At 52.6% G+C, this 8,843-nt stretch overlaps 1 long non-coding RNA gene across 1 annotated transcript; it reads right to left on the bottom strand.

The window, feature by feature from the left end:
- Positions 1–2,467: 2,467 nt before the first annotated feature.
- LOC122932997 lies at positions 2,468–3,392 on the bottom strand. Its single transcript, XR_006388364.1, has 2 exons — positions 2,980–3,392; positions 2,468–2,813 (listed from the first exon to the last, which is right to left on the bottom strand). It is a non-coding gene; the product is annotated as an uncharacterized LOC122932997 (long non-coding RNA).
- Between the last annotated feature and the right edge of the window lie 5,451 nt (positions 3,393–8,843).

Here is an 8,843-nt window from a genome sequence, read left to right as displayed (position 1 = left end):
TTCACCTCACGCATTGCGCCCATGCGGAAAACTGGCTTGTGTGAAAGGGGCCTTACTATTAAAAATGTGCTTGTTTTGGAGGAATTTGTGCCTCGTTTGCTGTTTTTTTTTTTTATCCTTTTAGACTAATTCATACGTTTTCTAATTTTTGCGCCTATTTTCCAATCTATTTATGTAGGTGTGCCTTATTTTGCACCTGATTTAGTCGCAAAAACAGAAATTGTTACTCCACAGCTGGGGTACTTTTCTACGTCTGTTTTAAGTGGCGAGTTGCGCCACATTTTGCCTAAAAAGTCACCCTTTCATGGAGAAGTGCGCCTACTTTCAGCCCACTTGCACAGCATTACCATCTGCATACTAATTAGACCAAAGTGAATATGAACCTGTTGTACTGATAAAGAACCACTAGAGGTCAGACTAAGGCCCCATGCACACGGCCGTTGTTCACAGCCGTGTGCGGGCCGTGGAACCGCGGCCTGGATCCTTCCTGAGAGCAGGAGCGCACGGCGTCACTGGTTGCTATGACGCCGTGCGCTCCCTGCTGCCGCCGCAATACAGTAATACACTGGTACGATCTATACCAGTGTATTACTGTACTGTGCCGGCAGCGCACGGCGTCATAGCAACCAGTGACGCCGTGCGCTCCTGCTCTCAGGAGGGATCCAGGCCGCGGTTCCACGGCCCGCACACGGCTGTGAACAACGGCCGTGTGCATGGGGCCTAATGCCAGTGTTCCTAGTCTATTTCATGAAGTGCTCTGCGACATTTAATAAATAGTCTGCAAAAAAAAAAAAAGACAGGCGAAGCAAGTACACCTAAAAACAAGCGAACTTGATAAATGTGCCCCAGTGTGTTCATTTTTCATGGCCATTTTTTTTTTTTTTCACTGTTGTGTGAATGTAACCTAACAGCAAATGTGAAAAAGGCTTTTAGTTACTTTGGGTTCCTTTGTGTCCTCGCAGACTATTGCACGACTTGCTCTTGGCGTGATCTGTCAGTCGACCATTTCCTAGGGAGGGTAATAAGTCTTGAATTTCCTCCACAATCTGACCATGGATTGATGGAATCCAAACTCTTTAGAGATGGTTTTCCAGCCTGATGAGCATCAAAAACTCTTCTTCTGAGGTCCTCAGAAATCACCTTTATTCGTGCCATGATAAACTTCCACAAACATGTGTCGTAGAGATCAGATCTCTGTTCTTTAAATAAAAACAAGTCGCCCACTCACCCCCCGATTGTCATCCCATTGATTGACAACACCCGAATCTAATTCCACCTTCAAATGATCTGCTAATCCTGAAGGCTCACACACTTCTGCCACTCAGACATGTGATATTGGATATTTTTCCACAATAAATAAATGACCAAGTCTAATATTTTGACACATTTGTTTGATTTCGGTTATCTTTAACTCCTCGAACCCCAGCGATCCCAAGAACAGGGGTCCTCTGTGTGAATGGAGCGGTAGCGCTTTGAATGTCCCACAGAAGTGAATGGAGCAGTGGACAGACCTGTGCACTACCGCTTCATTCAGAGAGAGGACCCCCATCTCTGGGATTTCCAGCAATCCGACATTTATCACCATGTTCGTGGGATAACCCCTTTAAAACTTTATACAGGGGTGGGCAAATATTTAGTCACAATATACTGAGCAGCTAGTGATTGCTGGCGATCCCAGCCCTTAAAAAAAAAATCACGTGATGATCAGTGGGGGTCCGACCTATCTTATGATATAAAGGCCCTGCAGCGCTGGGGTGGTGCTGCCCCCCTTCACTGCAGCCTTATCTAAGTAAATGGATCTGTATCGCAGCTCGTTGCAAGCAAGTGGACGGCGCCGTCGTGCAGGAAAAAGAGATGCGGTACTACACCAGTAGATCAGTGGCGGTCTCAGAGGTCAGACCTCCACCTATCATATGATGGCACATACCAGTGATAAGCCATCACTTTATAAAATGAGAATATCAAATTAACAAGAGGTTTTCCAGCAGTCCTTGATGCCGTATCCTCAGTATAGGAGACCATTGTATCACTGGTGTGGGTCCGAAGCCCCGCGGACCAGCAGTTTAAAGAGGCCGGGGCCTTTTTGTGTCCGCCTGCAAAGCGGAACGGAGGCAAACGGATGTATTCTGAGCGGATCCTTTTCCATTCAGAATGCATTAGGGAAAAACTGATCCGTTTTGGAACCGCTTGTGAGAGCCCCGAACGGATCTCACAAACAGGAAAGCCAAAACGCCAGTGTGAAAGTAGCCTTATTAGGCACAACACTGTACGGCGGCTGTGCTCGATATTTAAAGGGGTTGTTTCACTTCAGCAAATGGCATTTATCATGTAGAGAAAGTGAATACAAAGCACTTACCAACGCCGCTTGCTGCAGCGACACAACCCCTTCGAGGCCAGACCCGTTTACTCCTCCTTTTAGGGGTTAGTCGATCCACCGAATGGACTGAACAGAGAGCAGACACTGAAGCAGCAGCGTCCAATAAGTTTAATATAATAACAAACACATTCCACTCCCAAAACTCATATAAAAAGGCACATTTGGTGCAGATACGAGACATTCAGTCGGTTCCCGGAGTAACTTGAGAAATGATAAATTGTGCGTGGGAGATTATTAAAAAGCATAAATAACTCTGAACCGCCACGTAGGGGGCTGCAGCTCTGCCCACAGAGAGGAAACGATGCGGCAGCGGAGGAAGGACTGCCCCTGGAGCAGCTGCCATTCAAGTGCGACCAGGAATGTTTTAGAAAACGTCTTTACTATTTCCAGAGTCGATAAAATCCCAGGGCGATCGCCAGGCACGTAAATACAGAAGCTGGAAAAAAAAAAGGGGGGGGGGGGGGGGGGCAGGGTGAAGAAAATGAAGTAAGAACTATCGACGTGTGGACTGGAGGCCACGCTGTGTATAGTGTGGACTCAGAGAGATGGGGATCGCCGTGCATCCTATTACAATACAGCGTGATCTGCTTAATTACACTCACCAGCCAAAAACCGGATGGTGTCCAGTTTATGCGACTCCATAAGTGTCTTCAGAGATGCGATATCGATATCAATCTTCTTATTGATTTCCGTGATGGCGCCATCAGTGGTCACATTCTGCAGTATTCAGGCCGGAGGAAAGCGGGAATAATCAGTATAAGACGACGAATGGTTCACTCTTATTGCTAGCTGTGTGGTAACTGGCTGGTGCTGAACTACAAGTCTCAGCGTGTCCTCACAGGGGGCTGTAGGAGCAGCTCTAGCTTCATTTACAAGCCATAAGTTGGACAGATAAGGCTACTTTCACATCTGCGTTTTTGCGGCCCGGTTTTGAGATCCGTCAGGGGATCAAAACCACAGCACAATGCTTGCATCATCATAATACAACCGGCTGCATTAGTTCTGAACGGATACGGTTGTATTGTATTGAAAATGAAGAAACCGGATCTGGCACTAAAACTACTGTAAGTCAATAGGCGCCGGATCCGGTTTCTTCATTTTTAATATAATACAACCGGATCTGTTCAGAACAGATGCAGCTGCTTGCAGCGATTTTGTGTCCGGAACGGGAATGCAACAAACCGGGAATGGAATGCATTCTGGTCCGCTCCGTTCCGGTTTGTTCAGTTTTGTCCCCATTGACAATGAATGGGGACAGAATGGAAGCGTTGTGCTGCGGTTGGGAGACCCTGAGCCAGATCTCAAAACCGGACAGCACAACGCAGATTTGAGAGTAAGGCAACACTTGCAGTTGCCCAAATAGCAATGTTATATAGTGCTGCTGCTGCCATCACCACACACTGCAAATGTGCTGCATAAGCAGTAGCGCTACACATTGCCTAAGTATATACTGCCATAGAGTAACCAAATAATATTGCCATCCAGTGCTCAAATTACAGCAGCATACAGTGACCAAATAACCGCTCCATATAGAAGAAAAAAAAAATAAAATCTAATAATAGTGTCACACATTGCCGATGTGAATACCGCCATACAAGTACGAAATAATACCACCATACAGTGCTGAAATAACAGCCTCATACATAAAACAAGTCCTATAATAGTGGCACACAATGTCTATGTAAATACCACTGTACAAGTATGAAATAATACCACCACACAGCGCTCAAAAAAACGATCCGTACATAAGGGGATCTAATAACAGTGACACACAAGGCCTAATACTGCCATAGAGTAACCAAATAATACCAACATACAGTGCTCAAATAATATAAGCATATAGTGTGTCCAAATAACAGCTCCATACTTAAAACAAAATTGAAAAACAGTGTCTTGCGACGTCTATGTAAATACGCCCATACATGTACAAAATAATAGCACCATACAGTGCTCAAATAACAGCTCCATACATAAAACAAATGTAATAGAGCCACACAATGCGGAAGTAAATACCGCCATACAGTACACAAATAAAAGATCCATACATAAAAGACATCTAACAGTGCCACAAAATGTCCAATACTGCCATACAGTCATCAATTAATACCGCTATACAGACCAAATACCAGCCCCATGCATAAATAAATTTAATAGCAGTGCCATAAAATTCCAAAATGAATACTGCCATACAAGGCCTCAAAAAATACCACTATACAGTGCTCATATAATACCACCACAGAATGACCGAATGACAGATCCAGACATAAAGTAGTTCCAATAGTACGGTTATACAATCAGTATTACTATACATAGTGGTCACAAGCAAAAAGGTAGCAGTCCATTTTTGGCGCCCCCTTCAACAGGGACATTGGATCAGCACGGTGACCGCACAGGCCTTGTTATATGAGAGAGATCTGATAACTGTACTAATTACAAGCCCTACACCTCCGTGCGATACATCGGCAACCTCTGAAAGTAAACCAAGAATTTTCCATTCACTGAGAGCAAGCAGATATCTTGAAAACAATGAAGAATCGATACAGCAAGTAAATGAGAAAACTGCAGAACTTTTCACTGTACAATGACTGCGCTTTTAATACACATGTGTCATGGCTGTGGCGGGATCTTTACCATGGTGACGTGACAGACAATCCAGAGCAATGCCAAGACTTCTTGGAACGCGTTACGGCTCAGACTCATCCAAAATTATTTTTATCATTAATTAGGAAAAACTTTCGGTCTAATTTTAAAAAACGTCAAAATTGGTATGAAATGAGATGTGAATGATTAACGGCCGGACTCACAGCGCATCTCGAATAGATCACAAAGCTGCAACTTCATGTTGACAGCAGCAGCGAGAACTGATCACAGCTGGGGGAGGGAGCGCTGCAGCAGAGGGAACTGATCACAGCTGGAGGAGGGAGCGCTGCAGCAGAGGGAACTGATCAGAGCTGGGGGATGGAGCGCTGCAGCAGAGGGAACTGATCACAGCTGGGGGAGGGAGGGCTGCAGCAGAGGGAACTGATCACAGCTGGGGGAGGGAGCGCTGCAGCAGAGGGAACTGATCACAGCTGGGGGAGGGAGCGCTGCAGCAGAGAGAACTGATCACAGCTGGGGGAGGGAGCGCTGCAGCAGAGGGAACTGATCACAGCTGGAGGAGGGAGCGCTGCAGCAGAGGGAACTGATCACAGCTGGGGGAGGGAGGGCTGCAGCAGAGGGAACTGATCACAGCTGGGGGAGGGAGGGCTGCAGCAGAGGGAACTGATCAAGCTGGGGGAGGGAGGGCTGCAGCAGAGGGAACTGATCACAGCGGGGGAGGGAGGGCTGCAGCAGAGGGAACTGATCACAGCTGGGGGAGGGAGGGCTGCAGCAGAGGGAATGATCACAGCTGGGGGGGAAGGGAGGCAGCAGCAGAGAGAACTGATCACAGCTGGGGAGGGAGGCTGCAGCAGAGGGAACTGATCACAGCTGGGGGGAGGGAGCGCTGCAGCAGAGGGAAACTGATCACAGCTGGGGGAGGGAGCGCTGCAGCAGAGGGAACTGATCACAGCTGGGGGAGGGAGCGCTGCAGCAGAGGGAACTGATCACAGCTGGGGGAGGGAGGGCTGCAGCAGAGGGAACTGATCACAGCTGGGGGAGGGAGGGCTGCAGCAGAGGGAACTGATCACAGCTGGGGAGGGAGCGCTACAGCAGAGGGAACTGATCACAGCTGGGGAGGGAGCGCTGCAGCAGAGGGAACTGATCACAGCTGGGGGAGGGAGCGCTGCAGCAGAGGGGGAACTGATCACAGCTGGGGGAGGGAGGGCTGCAAGCAGAGGGGAACTGATCACAGCTGGGGGGGAGGGAGGGCTGCAGCAGAGGGAACTGATCACAGCTGGGGGGAGGGAGCGCTGCAGCAGAGGGAACTGATCACAGCTGGGGGAGGGAGCGCTGCAGCAGAGGGAAACTGATCACAGCTGGGGGAGGGAGCGCTGCAGCAGAGGAACTGATCACAGCTGGGGGAGGGAGCGCTGCAGCAGAGGGAACTGATCACAGCTGGGGGAGAGGAGGGCCTGCAGCAGAGGAGGAACTGATCACAGCTGGGGGAGGGAGGGCTCCAGCAAAGGGAACTGATCCACCATGGAGAGGAGGGGCTACAGCAGAGGGAACGCATCACAGTGGGGGAGGGAGGCGCCTGACAGCAGAGGGAACTGATCACAGCTGGGGGATGGGGGAGCGCTGCAGCAGATGGGAACTGATCACAGCTGGAGGAGGGAGCGGCTAGCAGCAGAGGGAACTGATCACAGGCTTGGGGGAGGGAGCGCTGCAGCAGAGGGAACTGATCACAGCTGGGGGAGGGAGGCTTGCAGCAGAGGGAACTGATCACAGCTGGGGGAGGGAGCGCTGCAGCAGAGGGAACTGATCACAGCTGGGGAGGGAGCGCTGCAGCAGAAGGGAACTGATCACAGCTGGGGGAGGGAGCGCTGCAGCAGAGGGAACTGATCACAGCTGGGGGAGGGAGGGCTGCAGCAAAGGGGAACTGATCACAGCTGGGGAGGGAGCGCTGCAGCAGAGGGAACTGATCGCAGCTGGGGAGAAGGGAGGCAGCAGCAGAGAGAACTGATCACAGCAGCGGAGGGAACTGATCACAGCTGGGAGGGCAGCGGAGGGACTGCACAGCAGCGGAGGGAACTGATCACAGCTGGGGGAGGGAGGGCTGCAGCAGAGGGAAACTGATCACAGCTGGGGGAGGGAGGGCTGCAGCAGAGGGAAACTGATCCACAGCTGGGGAGGGAGGGCTGAGCGAGGGGAACTGATCACAGCTGGGGAGGGAGCGCTGCAGCAGAGGGAACTGATCACAGCTGGGGGAGGGAGCCCTGCAGCAGAGGGAACTGATCACAGCTGGGGAGGGAGGGCCTGCAGCAGAGGGAACTGATCACAGCTGGGGGAGGGAGCGCTGCAGCAGAGGGAACTGATCACAGCTGGGGGAGGGAGGGCTGCAGCAGAGAGAACTGATCACAGCTGGGGGAGGGAGCGCTGCAGCAGAGAGATCACAGCTGGGGGAGGGAGCGCTGCAGCAGAGGGAACTGATCACAGCTGGGGGAGGAGCGCTGCAGCAGAGGGAACTGATCACAGCTGGGGGAGGGAGCGCTGCAGCAGAGGGAACTGATCACAGCTGGGGAGGGAGCGCTGCAGCAGAGGGAACTGATCACAGCTGGGGGAGGGAGCGCATGCAGCAGAGAGAACTGATCACAGCTGGGGGAGGGAGGGCTGCAGCAGAGGGAACTGATCACAGCGGGGGGAGGGAGCGCTGCAGCAGAGGGAACTGATCACAGCTGGGGGAGGGAGCGCTGCAGCAGAGGGAACTGATCACAGCTGGGGGAGGGAGCGCTGCAGCAGAGGGAACTGATCACAGCTGGGGAGGGAGGCAGCAGCAGAGAGAACTGATCACAGCTGGGGGGGAGCGCTGCAGCAGAGGGAACTGATCACAGCTGGGGGAGGGAGGGCTGCAGCAGAGGGAACTGATCACAGGGGGAGGGAGCGCTGCAGCAGAGGGAACTGATCACAGCTGGGGAGGGAGCGCTGCAGCAGAGGGAACTGATCACAGCTGGGGGAGGGAGCGCTGCAGCAGAGGGAACTGATCACAGCTGGGGGAGGGAGGGCTGCAGCAGAGGGAACTGATCACAGCTGGGGGAGGGAGGCTGCAGCAGAGGGAACTGATCACAGCTGGGGGAGGGAGCGCTGCAGCAGAGGGAACTGATCACAGCTGGGGAGGGAGGGCTACAGCAGAGGGAACTGATCACAGCAGCGGAGGGAACTGATCACAGCTGGGGGAGGGGGCTGCAGCAGAGGGAACTGATCACAGCTGGGGGAGGGAGCGCTGCAGCAGGGAACTGATCACAGCGGGGGGAGGGAGCGCTGCAGCAGAGGGAACTGATCACAGCTGGGGGAGGGAGCGCTGCAGCAGAGGGAACTGATCACAGCTGGGGGAGGGAGCGCTGCAGCAGAGGGAACTGATCACAGCTGGGGGAGGGAGCGCTGCAGCAGAGGGAACTGATCACAGCTGGGGGAGGGAGGGCTGCAGCAGAGGGAACTGATCACAGCTGGGGGAGGGAGCGCAGCAGAGGGAACTGATCACAGCTGGGGGAGGGAGCCTGCAGCAGAGGGAACTGATCACAGCTGGGGGAGGGAGGGCTGCAGCAGAGGGAACTGATCACAGCTGGGGGAGGGAGGGCTGCAGCAGAGGGAACTGATCACAGCTGGGGGAGGGGCGCTGCAGCAGAGGGAACTGATCACAGCGGGGAGGGAGCGCTGCAGCAGAGGGAACTGATCACAGCTGGGGGAGGGAGCGCTCAGCAGAGGGAACTGATCACAGCTGGGGAGGGAGCGCTGCGCGAAGGGAACTGATCACAGCTGGGGGAGGGAGCGCTGCAGCAGAGGAATGATCACAGCGGGGGAGGGAGCGCTGCAGCAGAGGGAAATGATC

This window comes from Bufo gargarizans, chromosome 3 (assembly GCF_014858855.1).
Source record: "Bufo gargarizans isolate SCDJY-AF-19 chromosome 3, ASM1485885v1, whole genome shotgun sequence".
Taxonomy (NCBI): Eukaryota; Metazoa; Chordata; class Amphibia; order Anura; family Bufonidae; genus Bufo; species Bufo gargarizans.
This window is presented reverse-complemented; position numbering and strand designations above follow the sequence as displayed.